The following is an 18,951-nucleotide window of genomic DNA, read 5'->3' on the forward strand; positions in this document are numbered from 1 at the left end:
TATAAAATCAATGCACAGAAATTGGTTGCATTCCTATACACCAACAATGAAGCAACAGAAAGAGAAATCAAGGAATCGATCCCATTCACAATTGCACCAAAAAGCATAGAATACCTAGGAATAAGTCTAACCAAAGAGGTGAAAAACCTATACACTGAAAACTATAGAAAGCTTATGAAAGATATTGAAGAAGGCACAAAAAATGGAAAAATATTCCATGCTCCTGGATAGGAAGAAAAAATATTGTTAAACTGTCAATACTACCCAAAGCAATCTACATATTCAATGCAATATATATCAAAATAACACCAGCATTCTTCAAAGAGCTAGAACAAACAACCCTAGAATTTGTATGGAACCAGAAAAGACTACGAATAGCCAAAGCAACCTTGAAAAAGAAAACCAAAGCTGGAGGCATCACCATGTTTTACAAAGCTGTAATCATCAAGGCAGTATGGTACTGGCACAAGAACAGACACTCAGATCAATGGAACAGAATAGAGAACCCAGAAATGAGCCCGGAAACGTACGGCCAACTAACTTTTGACAACGCGGGAAAGAATATCCAATGGAATAAAGACAGTCTCTTCCGCAAATGGTGCTGGGAAAACTGGACAGCAACATGCAGAAAAATGAACCTGGACCACTTTCTTACACAATACACAAAAATAAACTCAAAATGGATGGAAGACCTAAACATAAGACAGGAAACCACCAAAATCCTAGAGGAGAAAGCAGGCAAAAACCTCTTTGACCTCGGCCACAGCAACTTCTTACTCAACACATCTCTGGAGGCAAGGGAAGCAAAAGCAAAAACAAACTGTTGGGACCTCATCAAAATAAAAAGTTCTGCACAGTGAAGGAAACAATCAGCAAAACTAAAAGGCAACTGACAGAATGGGAGAAGATATTTGAAAGCGACATATCAGATAAAGGGTTAGTATCCAATATCTACAAAGAACTTATCAAACTCAACACCCAAAAAACAAATAATCCAATGAAGAAATGGGCAAAAGACATGAGTAGGCATTCTCCAAAGAAGACATCCAGATGGCCAACTGACACATGAAAAAATGCTAAACATCACTCATCATCAGGGAAATACAAATCAAAACCACAATGAGATACCACCTCACACCTGTCAGAATGGCTAACATTAACAACTCAGGCAAGATGTTGGTGAGTATGTGGAGAAAGAGGATCTCTTTTGCACTGCTGGTGGGAATGCAAACTGGTGCAGCCACTCTGGAAAACAGTATGGAGTTTCCTCAAAAAATTAAAAATAGGGGCGCCTGGGTGGCGCAGTCGGTTAAGCGTCCGACTTCAGCCAGGTCACGATCTTGCGGTCTGTGAGTTCGAGCCCCGCGTCAGGCTCTGGGCTGATGGCTCGGAGCCTGGAGCCTGTTTCCGATTCTGTGTCTCCCTCTCTCTCTGCCCCTCCCCTGTTCATGCTCTGTCTCTCTCTGTCCCAAAAATAAATAAAAAACGTTGAAAAAAAATTAAAAAAAAAAAAAAATAGAACTCTGCTACAACCCAGCAATTGCACTACTAGGTATTTATCCAGGGGATACAAGTATGCTGTTTCAAAGGGACACATGCACCCCAATGTTTATAGCAGCACTATCAACAATAGCCAAAGTATGGAAAGAGTCCAAATGTCCATCGATGGATGAATGGATAAAGAAGATGTGGTATACACACACACACACACACACACACACACACACACACACACACATACACACACACAAAATGGAGTATTACTCGGCAATCAAAAAGAATGAAATGTTGCTATTGACAACTATGTGGATGGAACTGGAGGGTATTATGCTAAGCGAAATTAGTCAGTCAGAGAAAGACAAATATCATATGACTTCACTCATATGAGGACTTTAAGATACAAAACAGATGAACATAAGGGAAGGGAAGCAAAAATAATATAAAAACAAGGAGGGGAACAAAACGTAAGAGACTCTTAAATATATAGAACAAATAAGGGTTGCTGGAGGGGTTGTGGGAGGGGGGATGGTCTAAATGGGTAAGGGGTATTAAGGAATCTACTCCTGAAATCATTGTTGCACCATCTGCTAACTTGTATGTAAATTATAAAAAATAAATAATAGAAAAAATAACCTCTGCTCCTTGGAGGGTGGAAGGTTCTGTGGCACAGAGAGAAAACCACTCTTCTTCTAAGACGTGTAGCAAGTGTGTGCACATACACAGGTACACATACATTAACCTTCCATGCAGATAATCTGGAAACTACATGGTCGCCTGCTGTATTTTCTGAGGAGATGTCTATTAAACAAATAGACATAACAGTAAGAGCCAATTATGCCATCTAATGAATTACAACACAAAATTAAACATCATGTTTATGTTGGTCAGTTTTAAGAATGATGATTCTGCTGATACTTTTATGGAAAACAGTTACTAATTAATAAATGTTGGAGAAACAAGAATAATGAAGACTTTATTTGTTACTCAAACTGCCCTAGGATCCTTGTTTAATCTCTTCCTAAGCCATTTATGTAGTTCTGTGCCTTTTAGGGCTCACGTTTTTTTCCCTGTCACTCAAGGTAGAAACAGAGGACTCCTTAAATTATGTTAGAAACACACTTAGATAACACAAAGTCCACCAAAGAGAGGAAGGAAGGGAAAGACTAAGTCCCGAGGTACCCCTGATGTACATGGTTGGACTTTACCCTCAAGCTCCAATGCAGTGAAGCAAACATTAAAAATCCACAGCTTGTTTATTTGTGAGAAGGTTGGGGAGAGGGAAGAAGGAATCCCTAGGCTCTTAAATAAGACCATATTTAAATGACCCCTTTAAAAAAATAGCCTTTTTTTCATTTTTATTTATTTTTTTAAAGTAATCTCTACACCCAACATGGGGCTCAAACTCACAAACCTGAGATCAAGAGTTGCATGCTCTACTCACTGAGCCAGCCGGGTGTCCTTCGCCTTTATTTTTTAGAGCAGTTTTAAGTTTACAGAAAAATTGAGTGGAAAGAAAACATAACTGAATAGAAACCACAGAGATTTCCTATATACCTCCTGTCCCCACACCAACACAGTTGACCCCACCATCAGCATCAGAGTAGTACATGTGTTAGAATCTAGAAACCAACACTGACATATCACTCAAGGCCTCTCATTTGCATCAACGTTCATGCTCCACACTGTGCATTCTATGGGACAGATGTACAATAACACATATCCACCATGATAGTATCATAGAGAATACTCTCAGTACCCTAAAAATCCTGTGTCCCTTGCCTATTCATCCCCTCCCCCCAACCTTCTGCAACCACTGATATTTTTTACTGCTTCCATAGTTACACCTTTTTCAGAATGTCACATTAGTTGGAATCATACAATCTATAGGCTCTTCAGATTGGCCTCTTTAACTTAGTAAAATGCATGTAAGTTTCCTCCATCTCATGGATTGATAGGACCCCTATATCCTGATTTTTAAAAGAATTTTTTCTATTATAGTATAGTAGGTATTTACGGATATTTATGCCTTAAAACTTTAGAGAAACACAATGCATTCCCACTTATTTCCTGGAATAGCTGTATCTCTTTTCTACCTCCTGGGAGGGTCCAGGGATCTCATGGAACACTGTCTGGCCATTCACTAATGTGTTTAGTGTCTATCACTGACCACTGTTCCAAATACTAGGGCTGAGTAGCAAATAACCCCAACACTTAGTGGTGCACTTCAAACATTTATTATGCTCACAGATTTTGGGGGTCAAGAATTTGGACGTGACAAACCAGAGACACCTTGTCTTGCCCTACAATGTCTGATGCCTCAACTGCAACACTTGAAGGCTACAGGATGCTATCATCTGAAGGCCCCTTCATTCATCCGCCTGGCAGTTGAAGCTGGCTATCAGCTGGGGGCATCATTTGCTCCCCACAACCTGGTGGCTGGTTTCAAGGGTGAACACCCCAAGGGAGACAGCATCAGGCAGAAGCCTTATTTCTTTTTACAATCTAGCCTTGGAAGTCAAGCATTCTGCAGGATTCTATTTATTGAGGCAGTCATGGAGCCCGCCCTCTCTCTACCCTGGGTCTCAGCAGAGGAGAAATAGATTCTGCCTTGTGATGGGGAGTGGAAAGTTTGTAGAAGAACACGTGAAACCGGAAATATTGCTGTTGCTATTTGCAGAAAATACAATCGCCTTTGTAGGGCAAAGACTTTGCTAGGCCCTGGGGATTCCTAGTGAAAAGCTATGGTTTCTAACCAGAGAAAGGGTACAGGAAGAGTGGGTAAACAGGCAATACCCCTAACAACTTTAAGTTCTAGGGTAGCAAGTAGCCAGGGTGCGTTGGAAAACATAGGACAACATCATAACCTGACTTTGGAGTTCAAGAAAGGTTTCACAGGGAAATTGTTGCAGAATCTCATGCAAAGTCTCACCTGCATTTGTGAAAACACCGATGTAGATCTGTGGGAGTCCACTTCAACACAGGCCACAGGGCTACGTCCGCTAGCACAGAACCTGCAAGTACTTACCACCCCCCAGGCCTATGAAAAGGTTTCCCTGAGAAAGGCCTGATGCTGGCTGGAACCTTCCACACCTTCCACAGGGTGGCAATATGGGCCAAACCAGTATGAGAGGCAGTGCCTCTGACCTTCGCGGTCACCCAGAATTGTTGACACAACATTACCATGTCACAGAAACAGGCTTGTTAGAATTAACTGCTCAACTAGGTGGTGTTGAAAATGGTCTGAGGTCAAAAATGACAGAAGCGCAATGGGCTGAATTGCTTAATGAATATTTCCATTTCCCTTCCCTCTACCTGTTCCAGGTTTCGGAGAGGGCTCAGGAGAGCACTATTTGGACAAAATAGATTAGTTTGCACCTATATTTTACAGAGAGGGAACTGAGAGTCAGAGAGATTCAAGTGACTCACTCAAGATGACCAAACCTAAGGTTGGTCTGGTGGGGTTTTTTTCACACTATGCAAAGGCCTAGAAAGCATTCCTTTGAAATGTGTGAACAAATGTCCAATTTGTAGTGGGGTTTTGGAAGATTATCCATCAATTCCCTAATTCATGAATTAGCATTTGGGATGCCACAGAGAGAAACAGGTGGGTGTCCTGGCTGCTTGTGGATTGCCACCCCACATGGGAGGACAAGCAGTCCTCCCTGCTCCCCCTCCTCTCCGTTCCTTTCCTCCCCACTCCCTCTTCTTCTCCTCCGCCCTGCTCTCCCTCCTCCCCAACTCCCCCTCCTTCTCCTCCTTGCTCTCCCTCCTCCCCACTCTGCCTCCACTGCCCTGAGGTAGATTCAGTTCCCTTAGCGCTGAGAGAAGCCATTGAGGCTGCATGAATGATATAGCCTTTTAATTTGCTTTTAATTACTGTGGCCTGGTAACCCTTCCAAATACCCTTCACAGAGAGTAGTTTTATTTTTCCACTTATTAACCTCATTCACTAGACTGGAAAAAGAATTCCTCCTCCCTCAAGACCTCCCCTTTCATTCTTCTAGTTCCTTTTTTTTTTTTTTTTTTTTTTTTTTTTTTTTTTTTTTTTTTCCAGCACCAGAAACTAATGCGTGTAAAAACCGGAGCCAAGTATATTGTGGTTTCAAACACAAGCCTGTTTGGAGCAGAAGCCCATGGGATTGTTGCATTTCAGCCTCGAGGGACAGCCCCCTTGGCCTTGGTCTGTGAAAGGGAGGGGCCTGAATGGCCCTTTGATTCAGCCCAAATCTGGGGTTGGAGGTGGGGGGAGGAGAAGGCCTGTCATTTGACACTGTCTGTTGCACTTGGCCCTGGGCCTCTTTCCCCATTCAGGCCTCCCTGAGGATGCCCTGACTTGGCTGGTGCCTCAGTACCCGAGATGCCTGGCTCCTCCGTGAAGTCCACCAGCAATCCCAAAGGTGTGGGGAATTCGATTCTCTCTGAGAACGCTGCTTTTAATAAAGTTCTTCCTCCCAACACACACACACACGCACACACACACACACACACACACGTGCACCCCTTGCACAACTTCAGTAGGGTGTTAACCATATATCTGCTAGTTGATTTCTAAAGTATTTATTGCTCTAGGGGGGCTCAGTCAGCTAAGCATCTGACTCTTGACATGGGCTGAGGTCATGATCGCACGGTTTGTGAGTTCGAGCCCTGAGTTGGGCTGCAAGCTAACAGCACAGGACTCTGCGTGGGGTTCTCTCTCTCCCCCTCTCTCTCTCTCTGCCCCTCCTCTGCTAGTGCTCTCTCTCTCTCAAAATAAATAAACGTTTTTTTCCAAAAAGTGCTTATTGTTTTTGTTGTTTGCATGTCAAGCCTAAGAGCATAGACAAGCAAATCATTCAAATTAATGCAAGAGCTTAACAAGGTTAAGAGGCAAATACAGTGTTGTGGTTATAGCCCTGGATGTTGAACAATGAGTTTGAATCCTGGCTTTACCATTTATGATCTTGGAAAATTTATTTAATATCTCTGCACTTCTCTGGACATCAATTCCCTCATATATAGTTATAATAAAAATACCTCTTTCATAGTGTCATTGTGAGATTGATGAATTCCACACATATAAAATGCTTAGGACAGTGCTTGTCACATGGTAAGGGTTACATAAATGTTGCTATTATGATAAAATTTTCTGGCTTGCATAGATAGGCAGCAAATAGTTAAAAGATGTAACTTTTAAAAGATCACATTTAAATCCCAACATAAAAATAAAATTTCTAGGAATAAATCTAACAAATGGTGTGCATGTTATAAGAAGAAAATTATAAAATTTTGTGGAATGTAATTAGAGACCCAAATAAATGAAGAAATATTCCATGTTCGTGCGGAGGAGGATTTACTATCTTGAAAATCCTCTTTCTCCTCATATTAATCTTTACTTCAAAGAAATTCCAAACAAAATTTTGATCAGTATTTTTAGTGTGTATAGTGGAACTTGACAAGCTGATTCTAAATGAAGATTAAAGATGGGATAATTGAGAAGTGCAATATCAGCACAAGGGTTGATGAACAGAACAATGAAATAAGAGAGAATCCAGGAAGACACTTCTGCATTTAGGGAAATTTGGCATTTGGCAAAGGAGGCATTATGGATCAGTGGGAATAGGATGAAATAAGTAATGCTGGGACAATCCATCAGCCATTAGCAAAGATGTAAAGTTGGGTTCCTGCCTCAGCTGTCCTGTGGACTAAAGACTTATGTGTGAAAAACAAAATAAAGAGGACTATCCTTATGACCTGCCTGGGTCTAAGAACCAGACATTTCTTTTTTTTCTTTTTTAAAAATTTTTGTTAATGTTTATTTATTTTGAGGGAGAGAGAGACAGAGTGGGAGCAGGGGAGGGGCAGAGACAGAGAGGGAGACACAGATTCTGAAGCAGGCTCCAGGCTCTGAGCTGTCAGCACAGAGCCCTATGCGGGGCTTGAACTCATGAACCACAAGATCAAGTCCTGAGCTGAAGTCAGACGCTTAACCAACTGAGCCACCCAGGCGCCCAGAGAACCAGAAATTTCTTTTTTTTTTTTAATTTTTAAAAAAATGTTTGTTTATTTTTGAGAGAGAGACAGAGTGCGAGCAGGAGAGGGGCAGAGAGAGAGGGAAACACAGAACCTGAAGCAGACTCCAGGCTCTGAGCTGTCAGCACAGAGCCCGATGTGGGACTTGAACTCACAAACTGAGAGATCATGACCTGAGCCAAAGTCAGACACTCAACTGACTGAGCCACCCAGGTGCCCCGAGAACCAGAAATTTCTTAAACAAGAGTCAGAAAGCACAAGCCATTAAGGCAAAGATTGATAAGATTAACTATGTTAAAATTAATCTGTCAACATTTTATTATTTTATGGCTAACCAAGGTAGGTTAATGGTCCTAACCTTGCACCCTCTCCTTGTAACAGAACACAATTACATCGATCCCCTTTCAATGGTGACCTTGCAGTACCCACCTGTAGAGTAAGCAGAATACACGTCTCCACACAATTGCGTTTAAGTCTGACCGTGTGACTTGCTTTGGACAACAAAGTGTAGCATAACATATATGATGCTTAACAGAGCATGTAAATGTGCTTGTGTGGGCTACCTTGTCCTCCTCCATCTACCATGAGAAGACCATGCCCTGAGTCACTGCTTCAAATGAGAGGTACCTGGAACAGACCTAACCAGAACTGAAGCCCGACACAACCACCCTGGCCGACCAACAGAACTGTGAGTTTAGAAAATAAATTCTGGTTGGTACAAACAACTGAGATTTTGAGGGTTGTTTTCAATACAACACGTGCTAGCAATAGTTGACTAGCATATTGACTTAATCAAAAGATTGTTTTCTTTTTTGAAGGATGTTGGACGCTTACAGAATCAATGAGGTGGAAGCTGGGAAACAGGCAGGAACTAGGATATTCCTGGAGGATAGGATTGAAAACCACCAGGGGGTCTAAACAAAGGCTCCGGAAGACCAGGGCACCACTGTGGGCATGGAATCGAATTCTTTTCTATTTCTTTGATCCTCTGGTCAAGATTGAAATACCAGGAAGAGAGCACGCAATTGTCTACTGTTCTAAGAGTCTGGGCCACCTCTCTACCAACTAACCAGCAAGTGCCCGAATCTTGGTCACTGTCTCCCAGACTATATCTGGGAAAAAGGATGCCTCAAAAGGAAATAATGTGGGGCGCCTGGGTGGCTCAGTCGGTTGAGTGTCCGACTTCAGCTCAGGTCATGATCTCATAGTCTGTGAGTTCGAGCCCCGCGTCGGGCTCTGTGCTGACAGCTCAGAGCCTGGAGCCCATTTCAGATTCTGTGTCTCCCTCTCTCTCTGCCCCTCCCCTGTTCGTGCTCTGTCTCTCTCTGTCTCAAAAATAACTAAACATTAAAAAAAAAAAAAAAAAGGAAATAATGTACTTTTAGGAAGGGGGAGTTGATACTGGGCAACCAGAAACAAGAGATGGCTAAGACTCATGCTGACCAAGTTTCCTTCTGATTATGCTATTTATTCCAATAAGGGCCGGTAGAACAGAATACCCACCAGTATATGCACTTACCTGGTCAAATCAGTAATTGTATTTTTTACAGTAAACTTGTGTTTACTCTCGAGAGAAGGCCATATAACTTTTCCTGTGTCTATGAAGGATCTATCTGCATTCCAAGTGACTTAACCAAAGCAGTGCTTCCCATGGAGAGTCACCTTAGCCAACGCTGGCCTCCTAGGGATCTCTTCTGAGACCCTCATTCTCCACTGACAACACAGAGGACAAGAGGAATAGTCTAGACAGAGCATGGGAGACATGAAAGGAATAGCAACAAACAGGTTAGTTGGTACACGATTTTGCTTTGAGAACCAAGGCAATCAGAATGGGCTTTATCTCACATAACCAGCTGGGCATAATTGGGGGTTATTTTGAGTTGGAGAATAACTCAAACATAACGGTGTTTCAGGAAAATTATTCTTCCTAGGGTATACAGGTTGGAGAACAGAAGAAAGAGATTGGCCACGACTCTGTCCCTATGCTGTAGCTTTTCAAGCTAGAAGTGTAGCCATAGGCAACTTCCCTGAAGTCAGTTTCATCATCTGCTACTCCCCAAAATCTGCCATCCAAGGCCAAGGCAGGTATGTTCCTGCTAGGCATCAGAGACCAGGTAAAATCAGGTGTGTTCAGGATCGTACGGCATGGCATCGACAAAGCATTTGGGGCATGCTTCTGCATTGGGGATTCCCAGCCTGTGAGCTATGAATCCTTCGGAGAGCCTTGGAGCTGTTACAAGGGGACCCAAGTCCGTGTCCAACCCCAGTCCGAGGCTGGGTAAATAACATATCTTATACATCTGCACTACTCTTCCCAAAATATATATAGAAGCCATTGGGTTTAATTCAATGCAAATGCATTTTCTAGAGTTACTGGATTCATCCTAACAGTTTCTTATTAGGATAGATTTTTCTCAATCGACAACTACTCCTGACAAAATTATCAGACAAGGATCTACAAGAGAGAGGTGATATGTATCACCTGCTTCACTGACCTGTGAAGTTTAAATGACTGAATGCATGCAGGTGCTTAGACCAGTGCTTGAAGCAAAGTAAAAGTGCAGTAAAGCAACTATTATTACATGGTGATCGTCATCCATGAAGGGTAAGGACCACTCATCTGGATGATCTCTAAAACCATCTCGTGTCGCTGAGTTTTTATGGCTTTGTGAATTCTGTGACAAATCTGGTGGGTAAAGAAAGGCTTTGAGATCTGTTGTCCCGCTGTTTCAAACGCAGAAAATGGCCATCGTAAGCTTCAGTAGAAAGCATCCTCGGAAGAGGGCCCATATCTCTTCATCTGACAGAGTGGTGGAGAGAGGCGCAACACAGAGGCCTCTGGGCACTGACTGGTACCACACAGTCACCTGTTGCTCCGGTGATGCGTGAACTAACTGCTGTCAGACACAGCTTACCCACCAGAAAGCGCAACAGCAACTACCAAAGCAACCACAAGGTGTCGCTGTGACCCCAAAATTTCACACGAGGGCACGCCCCTGGGGGCAAGACTCCAGTTCATTTTTAAAGTTTTCTTTCCCAGCCTTCTCAAACTTTATTGTACACAGGTATCAGCGGGGGGCCTTGCTAAAATGCAGATTCTAATTCAGTAGGTCTGGGATGGATCCTGAAAGACTGCATTTCTAACAAGCTTTCAGGTGAGGCCGCTAACAAGCTCTCAGGTGATGCTGATGGTGCAGCGAAGTTCTGGCTTTCAGCGATTTCCCCTGGTTCCCAACCGTTTTCCCCTGATTTGGGACAGGAATAAGAATGAAGTAGAGCCGAAAAGTGGCTTCATTCTATGGCTTTCCGAGGCGGTGGAGGAGGGAAAAAAAAAAAAAATGAGAAACAACAAAAGAAAAATCAGGGCAGCTTTCTTGTGACATCCCATGTCCTGAGTCCCTCGCAGCTACGCCCCCGGCGTCTGAAGAATGACTGATGTGACAGGTGCCCCGGTTCGAGGTGAGCTCCGGAGAAGGTCAGAATGGTTTTTCCCTTCTTTCTCTGGCACAAGGGCTCGTTTAGGAATGTATTGCAGAATTTACAGAACACCAAGTGGTCCAATGCTGCAGCGAACACTGGGAAGCTTCCCACCCAAGCCAAGGCAGGGTTTCCACGGCGCCAGCTGAGAGTTGAAGTGCACTGACAGGAAGAGAGGCTTTGCTGATGGCATTACTCTTGCGTGCACAATGGGATCTATTTTAATGTCGTGAACTTCTGCTTTCCACACCCGCAGGGGAGGGGGAAAAGAGCCACTGATGAAGTGAAACTCTTAGTAAACCCGGTTGGGGGGGGGGGGGGGCGGAGGGGCGTTTGACTTCCTGGCCTGAAGCTTAGCCGCACACTGCTAAAGGAGAAGTTGCATTATTGCTGGCGCCTGCCGTGTTTGTTTCTTCTTCTCTTGAACCTTTCCTCTTTTTGCTTTTTTTGTTCGGTTTGGGTTTTCCTTTTTAATGACCGTCGTATATCCTTTTTGTCCTTTTTCGTTTGGCACCTGAGGCCAAGTTTTAAAAATTAAAAACGAAATTCTCTCTATTCGGGTTTTAGCTATTATATCAAATCAGTTTCAAGCTTATTGAGCTTCCCGCTTGTGAAGACTGAGGAAGATGTCGGGTCGAAGTTTTTTCTAAGGTTCTGACAGTGGAAAATATATTCCTTTCCCCCCTCCATCCTCTCCTGGGCCTCCTTATGGGGCAAACCTCCCCATCCAATTTGATTTATAAAATATGTAGCAGTGTGTTGTAACTGAATCTAAACTAAGACTGAAAATTGGGCTATTTGGATGATGTTCATTCCTCCCAGTTAATATGCATATATTGATAGGCATAGGTAGGAGGAGGAAAGAGTACGTGGTTGAGGGGGGGTTGCAAATGAGAGGTGGGAAGGAATAATGAAAATGGGAGGAATGTGGTGCTCATCATACTCCTTGCCCCCGGACGGGTTTGGGGCTCCTACAAAGGTTAACAGCAAGGGCGGAACAAACAGACTTCATGTAAGACTATGGATCCCAGCACTGAGGCTTTGGGTGCTGACATGTGCATTGTTAATTTTTTTAAGTTTTGTTTATTTTATTTTTGAGAGAGAGAGAACCCCAAGCAGGCTCCACACTGTCAGCACAAAGCCCCTCCAGGGGCTGGAACTCACAAAACCTTGAGATGATGCCCTGAGCTGAAACAGAGTCCACCCCTTAACCGACTGAGCCACCCAGGCGCCCCCTTGCACACCTGGTTTTGAAGATATACATATATACATGTGTGTGTGTATATATATATATATATATTCTTTTTTTAATCTTGCATAACACATGTAATTTAACTAATTTGTTTTGATTATATAAGCCACATTCTTGGCTTGGGGGAGCTGATTTTCTGAACTTTCTAAAGAATAAAATGGTTTTAAATTTTAATTCAACTTTGCCATATAAATTGTAAAGGCCAAGAGATATGACATGATTTTGTGGTCTTTGCACAATTGTGCACCCTGGAACAGTACTGTACAAAAGCTGAAAGGGAAGCAGCAAAGGACCAAATTTATTTTTGCCCAACTGGCTGATTATTCACAATTTCACACTCATAAATTTATTATTAAGCATCAAAAGACTTAGTGATTTTTTCAATTCTATTTTTCAGAAAAATATTATAGAAAAGAGCCCAAATAAATAGTTGGCAATGCTTTAAAAATGAATAGAAATGTAAATTTTCATGTTATAATAGTTACAGAAATTTTTCACCAGTTCATTAGGTTGATTACACATACACGTGGTACTATTTTCTTAAGAGAGGTGGAGGGGCAGAGAGAGAGGAAGAGAATCTTAAGTAGATCCCACACCCAGCATAGAGTCGGATGGGGAGCTTGATCCCACAACTGACTGTGAGATCATGACCCAAGCCGAAATCAAGAGTGGGATGCTTAACCGACTGAGCCACCCAGGTGCCCAGGTACTATTTTTATTGTAATGAATATGCAGTGTTTTTCCTCTTTCTTTAGTTCCTCTTTAATGATGGAGGTTTCTGAGATTGTGTATATAAGCCATTTTTTACTTTTTAAGCAGTTATGTTATCTTATAGATTTGGTGGTTTATAGTGAATATTTGTGTGCGATTATTTACCTATTTTCTAACAGGGTCATTTAATATGACATTAGATTTCAAATTATTAGTTATTTTTAAATGAACTCTATGCACTAGTATGATTGTCTTATTTTTCTCTCCAGTTTTTTAAAGACATAATTGAAATATATTACATTGGTTTCAAGCATAAAACATGATTTGAAATTTGTATATATTATGAAATGGTTGCCACAACATCCATCATCATACCTAGTAACAAAACCTTTTTTTCTTGTGATGAGAACTTTTAACATCTACCCTCTTAGCAACTTTCAAATATGCAATAAATTATTAGTAACTATAGTCATCATGCTGTACATTATATCCCCAGAACTTATTTATTTTGTAACTGGCAGTTTGTAACTTTTTACCCCTTTCATCCATTTCACTCACCCCCCACCAGCCTTTGGCTACCACCCACCTGTTCTCTGTATCCACGAGTTTGGTATTTGTTTGGTTTTTGTTTTGTGTTTTAGATTCCATACATAAGTGAGATCATTTAGCATTTGTCTCTCTCTGTGTGACTTATTTCACTTAGCTTAATGTCTTCAAGGTCTATTCATATTGTCAAAAATGACAGGATTTCCTTCTTTTTAATAGCTGAATAATATTCCAGTGTGTGTGTGTGTGTGTGTGTGTGTGTGTGTGTGTGTGTGTGTGTCTGTGTGTGTACATATACATATATACCACATTTTCTTTATCCACTCATCCATTACTGGACACTTCAGTTGTTTCCATGTCTTGGCTATTGTGAATAATGCTGCAGTGAACATGGGGGTGCACATATCTTTTCTAGTTAATGTTTTCACTTTCTTTGGAATTGCGGGATCATAGGGTAGTTCTATTTTTAATTTTTTGAGGAACCTCCATATTGTTTTCCAGAGTGGCTGCACCAATCTACATTCCCACCAACAAGGAATTCCCTTTTCAAGGGAACAAAGGTTCCCTGTTCTTCACATCCTCGCCAACACTTGTTATTTATTGTTTTTTTTTTTGATAATGGACATTCTAACAGGTGTGAGTGATATCTCATTGTGGTTTTGATTTGCATTTCCCTGATGATTAGTGATGCTGAGCATATTGACTTGGTGAGATTCTGGATTCCAGCATCGCAGCTTTGGAATGCTGGGATGTTGATACCTACCCTGTTTTAGGAAGAGAGATTTTGAACCTCCTACTACTGCATGGAACTCAGCATGGCTCCTCACCTCAAGGATAAATGAATTTGGGTTTATTGAGAGAAAACACCTCAGCACAGACATTAGCATCATCTAGGAGGCACCTTCATTCAGCAATGTCAATAGTGCAAGGCTCTCTCAAGGGCTTTGAAGGGCCCCAGGTCTAGCCACCTGAGTTAGCTACAGTGGGCAGGCCATGGTGGTGGCAAATGGGGAGTGTAGCTGTCAGTGTGGTGTGCGAGCAGAACTGAGGCTCCTTGAGATCTCCTAGAATTACTCATGGGACCTTTGCAGGAGGCCAGAAGCCCTGCATAAGCCGGTGGGCCAAGAACAAAAACTAGGGGTCACTGATGTTGATGTGCCTTATTTTAGCCATAGGCCAGTAAGGACTGGCAGCATTTGAGTTATATACTAAATGATGAGACTTACTTTAAAGCAACAAGACCCCTCCATTCAAAAATATGGTCTAGCATGAACAAGTATTTTCATGGTGAATGTAAATATGAGTGAAACCAATAGTTAACAGGCTCTTTGGAGTCGGCATAGCATAGTACACAGGAAAGCAGACACTATAATTAGACTACCTTGGATTTCTGTCATTTATTAGCCATGAAACCTTAACTTTTGGGTACCTTCTGTACTTAATCTGTTACATAAGAATAATGATAAAATTTAATTCATAGATCTATAACAATTAGCAAGTATAACTCACAACATCCTTAGAACAGTGGCTGGCACATATAAACCTCAAGAAGGGTTAGAATTTGTATTGTTACACACAGGGCCACGATACTAAAAAACAGTATCATGGAGACTGACTCAACTCTTTTCCAGAAATCAAAGAACCAGGAGAAGGTTGAGAGGTAATGAGTCTCTGGATCTCCCCAGGACTAATGAGACCAGGAATCAAAAGAAGACATTGGGCCTAATGGACAATTAGAGCTAACTGGTATATATAGCTTCTTCTTCTGCCCTATTTTTTCCCCCAGGGCAAAAGGTGCTGCTGCCAGGAAGTTAAATACTTCAGGTCACTAGGTTTAGAAAGTTCCCAGACACAACTAAAAATCTAACTTCCTCCACAGAGAAAACAGAACCTAATAATGTAGAGCTTTCACCCATCCTGATATAAAATAAGAAATGCATCCCTTCCTTCAATTTTTTTGTCAAAACTGTAGGAGAAACTTCCAATAACCTTAATATTGTGTTACTAGAATTTGCCTTTGCCAATCTGTCAGATCCATTAGTCTTACCACTGAATTTCACCACATGAGCCATAGCACTTGAGACAAAACTCTCCTGTGCTCAATGACTTCTGCTAAAACCAAAACAAGTTTGAGTAGCCAAGAAATAAGAAGCAATATAAGTTCTGGCCACATGAGCCAGGATATTTTCCTTCTCAGAGCTGCCTCCAGGGTGTGCAGGGCTATATATATATATATATTCGTGTCTATATATATATAGACTCGTGTCTGTGTAAATAATTTGATTTAAAAATGTTTCAAAATGTACGGACCCATGGGAGGCTTGGTGTCTTATTAATGAAGATGGATAGAGAAGAGTTACTTATGTATCATTTATTTTCTAAGTGGTTCATTGAAAGAGTCTTTGTGAGATCCAAGCACCATGTCTTCTTGTTTCAAATCCAAGAACCATCTCTTCAGGCATTTTATTATCCAATGCACCCTCCATGGTTAATTTTATATGTACCACCAGGAGAAAATGGTAGTAGTGCTATAATTAATCACAAGGACATGGGTCTTCAGAGCCTACTTACATTAAACAGTATAGCTCTTTGTGCCTCTTCAGTTCCCTAATAGTATGTCTATAACACTGGTCACATTAATAGCTGTGACACTGCATCATCTGTCCACACTGCCTTCCAATGACTCTTTCTCAATGGTTGGTACTGTGCTTCATTGATGCAAGCCTCCCCCAAAATATGCAGGTCAATGTGAACCAATATTCCTTTTCTGATCTTATTAAGTTTACCATTCAGAATTTTATGGTATAAACATAGAACAAGGCATTTTCCAGTCTTGTCTTCCCATGGACTATTGAGGTAGTAATCATTGCATTCCCAGAATGGGAGCTCTTTTGATGCTGAATGGACCCTTGCCTTCCATACACTAACACCAGTGGGGGAGGGTCGGTGAGGGGTTCATGTGTGAAGAGAGAAGCACAGTCCCACTCTTCCAGGATAAGTACTTCCCTCTTCAACATGGCTTAGGACAGGGAGAGCACAATGTCACTACATCAGTGGAAGGTAAAAGAGGACATTGATTATAAGGCCCATTTTTGTTCAATATTGAAAGCCATCCTTGAAAGACTGCCTAACACATGACATAGAACCTACAGCAATGGCAGTTATCACCCTGGATGCCAGATGCTGGGGGAAGAGGAGGAGTGCAGGGTGAAAGACACCTGCTGCCATGCTTGCTGTCCTATGGTGCTATAGACAAGAGGCGGCACTATAGTCAAAACACAGATAGACACAAGCCCACACTGGTGGCTCAAGTCTAAGGGCTGGTGGTAGACTATTGATAGCCCTGACCCCTGAAGTCATCTTGTGTTCAGTGTGAGAATCATCTCCAATCAGCATGTTAGCACCATTCTGTTGGCCCAATCTTGGGTAGTCCCACACTGCTTCAGCCAGCAGCAGTGATCTGCTTGCCAGATTGTCCAACTCAAATTGGGGTCCAACAACCAAACTCTGAGAGGGCCCCCTAGGCATGAGTTCTAGAGCTCCTCAGGATATCTGATTGACTTCATGTGTAAGGCAGTGGGTCAGACAGCATCTTGAGGGGGACAAATGAAGACCAGGATCCATATGGGTCTGGATCTGGGCCAGGGATATCTCACTTGAAGAACACTGCCAGTCTCGGTAGTACCAGACCCTAAGAAGGACTTAGAAATTCAACAAAGGCCCTTCAAAAGAGTTGGTAGCCAGGATGGAGGAAGGGGTCCAAGGCAGTGGGGAGACACTGCAGAGTCCAGCCACAAATAATTATGGACAGTCTAAGCGGGATATGCAAGGGGCCCAATCCAAGGCTCTGTTGTTGAGAATGGAAATGAAAGGATCAAAATGATGAAATCAAATACAAAAAGTAAGAGGCATCTTGTCCTGGATTGGAAAGAAAAGTCTCATCAGTGTAGGAGTTAAAAGATCAATGTTTGACCTCGGGCTTAGGTGAGTCATTTAAAATTCCAAAGATGCAATTTCCCACTTGAAAGTGAGAGTTATATCTGATAGGTTCTAAACTCTCACTCATAGACTTACATTCCTAATCTATGCTTTTCTTGAATGGTTCATCATAATACACGAAGGAGTTGCACCTCAGAGAAAATTTGCCATAAATTAGATTTAAAACTCATCTCCCTCCAAACCATTTGGAATTTGAGGATTATAATCCCATTTTATCATAGACCTCTTTGCCACTTTTATAGAATATAGAACATTATCCACACTGGACTGTTGACACCCAGAAAATAGTGTCATTTATCTGCAGAGATGCACAGTGGTTGGGAAGGCATCCTGAAGAATCCGCAGAAGACTTGAACAATATTGATACAGAGCTCAATCTCCTTGAGAAAAAATGGAAGAAGCTCCAGGTTGGCAAATGGCAAGGGAATGGGAAGGAAATTGCAACTTCATAAGACCTGGAATCATTTTCAAAACATGATCAGACTCATTACACTGGGTTCTGTTACAGCATGCAGTCTGTGTATGCTTACTTCCTCATCAATGTCATGCTTGAGGAGAGTGGGACCCTCAATGAAATCTAAAACTTCTTGGGTAAAAGTATATCCTCAGTTCTGCATGAGGCTAGGTGCTACTTCAATCTCATGTCCCAATATTAAACCTATGTATGATTCATTTTCTATTATATACCACAAGAGTCAATATTATATACCTAATAAGACTCAAAACCAAGCAAATTAGGAAGTTCTAATTTTCTGGAAAATCTTAAGTTTCTGGAACAGTACAATGGTCTGATAGGTAAGATTTCATGGTAGTCTAGCTGCTGAAACAAGAAGTTGCCTAGAGGTATACCTAATGTATTATTTTTTAATTGTGACAACATACATCTATTTTTAAAACCACATTATTAAATTGAGGATTCTACCATGGAATAACTCAACCCTATTGACTTCAGGACTAATGTTACCTACTTTACATGTTCTCAATTAACTGATCTTTAAAGATAAATGTCTCACACTGAGTAATTTACTCAAGATTTAAAAATACTCATACAGTGTCTGTCTGACTCCTCAAGAAGCCATGAATCACACTAATAGCAATGGCCCAGATGCAAAAAGCCTGGTTGGAAAAGCATTCTCCCCATTCTCTGATCTTGCTGCACTGTGGTTTCTTTGGGTTTCCCCTTTTACCAAACAGACCATGAGCTCATAAGGGAGGAAGAAGAGACACTCAGCCTCAAGGCTGCTGAGCTCTAGCTCCTCCAAGTAGACTGGTCATTGGCCAAATGGTAGCACAACCTGGCTTGGAGATTGACACCCAACCTTGTCTCTATACTCTCAAGTTGACCATCTTGAATACAATTTCTCAAATGACTGCTAGCATGAGAAATTCATAAGACCACAACTATAAGGAAATAAGGTAGATGCAGAGCCTAATTTTACCCTACTTAGGATATTAGT

At 41.8% G+C, this 18,951-nt stretch overlaps 1 long non-coding RNA gene across 2 annotated transcripts in view; it reads left to right on the forward strand.

Annotated features, from left to right (window-relative positions):
• Positions 1 to 10,559: 10,559 nt before the first annotated feature.
• The window catches only part of LOC144616193 (uncharacterized), a 37,103-nt gene continuing 28,711 nt past the window's right edge, over positions 10,560 to 18,951 (forward strand). The window contains exon 1 of one of the 2 annotated variants that reach the window (XR_013555311.2): positions 10,560 to 10,984. This is a non-coding gene — a long non-coding RNA (uncharacterized LOC144616193). The remainder of the gene's footprint in view (positions 10,985 to 18,951) is intronic. The other variant, XR_013555312.2, reaches the window with a different exon arrangement.

The sequence above is a fragment of the Panthera onca genome, chromosome B1 (assembly GCF_046562875.1).
Source record: "Panthera onca isolate mPanOnc1 chromosome B1, mPanOnc1 haplotype 2, whole genome shotgun sequence".
NCBI lineage: Eukaryota > Metazoa > Chordata > Mammalia > Carnivora > Felidae > Panthera > Panthera onca.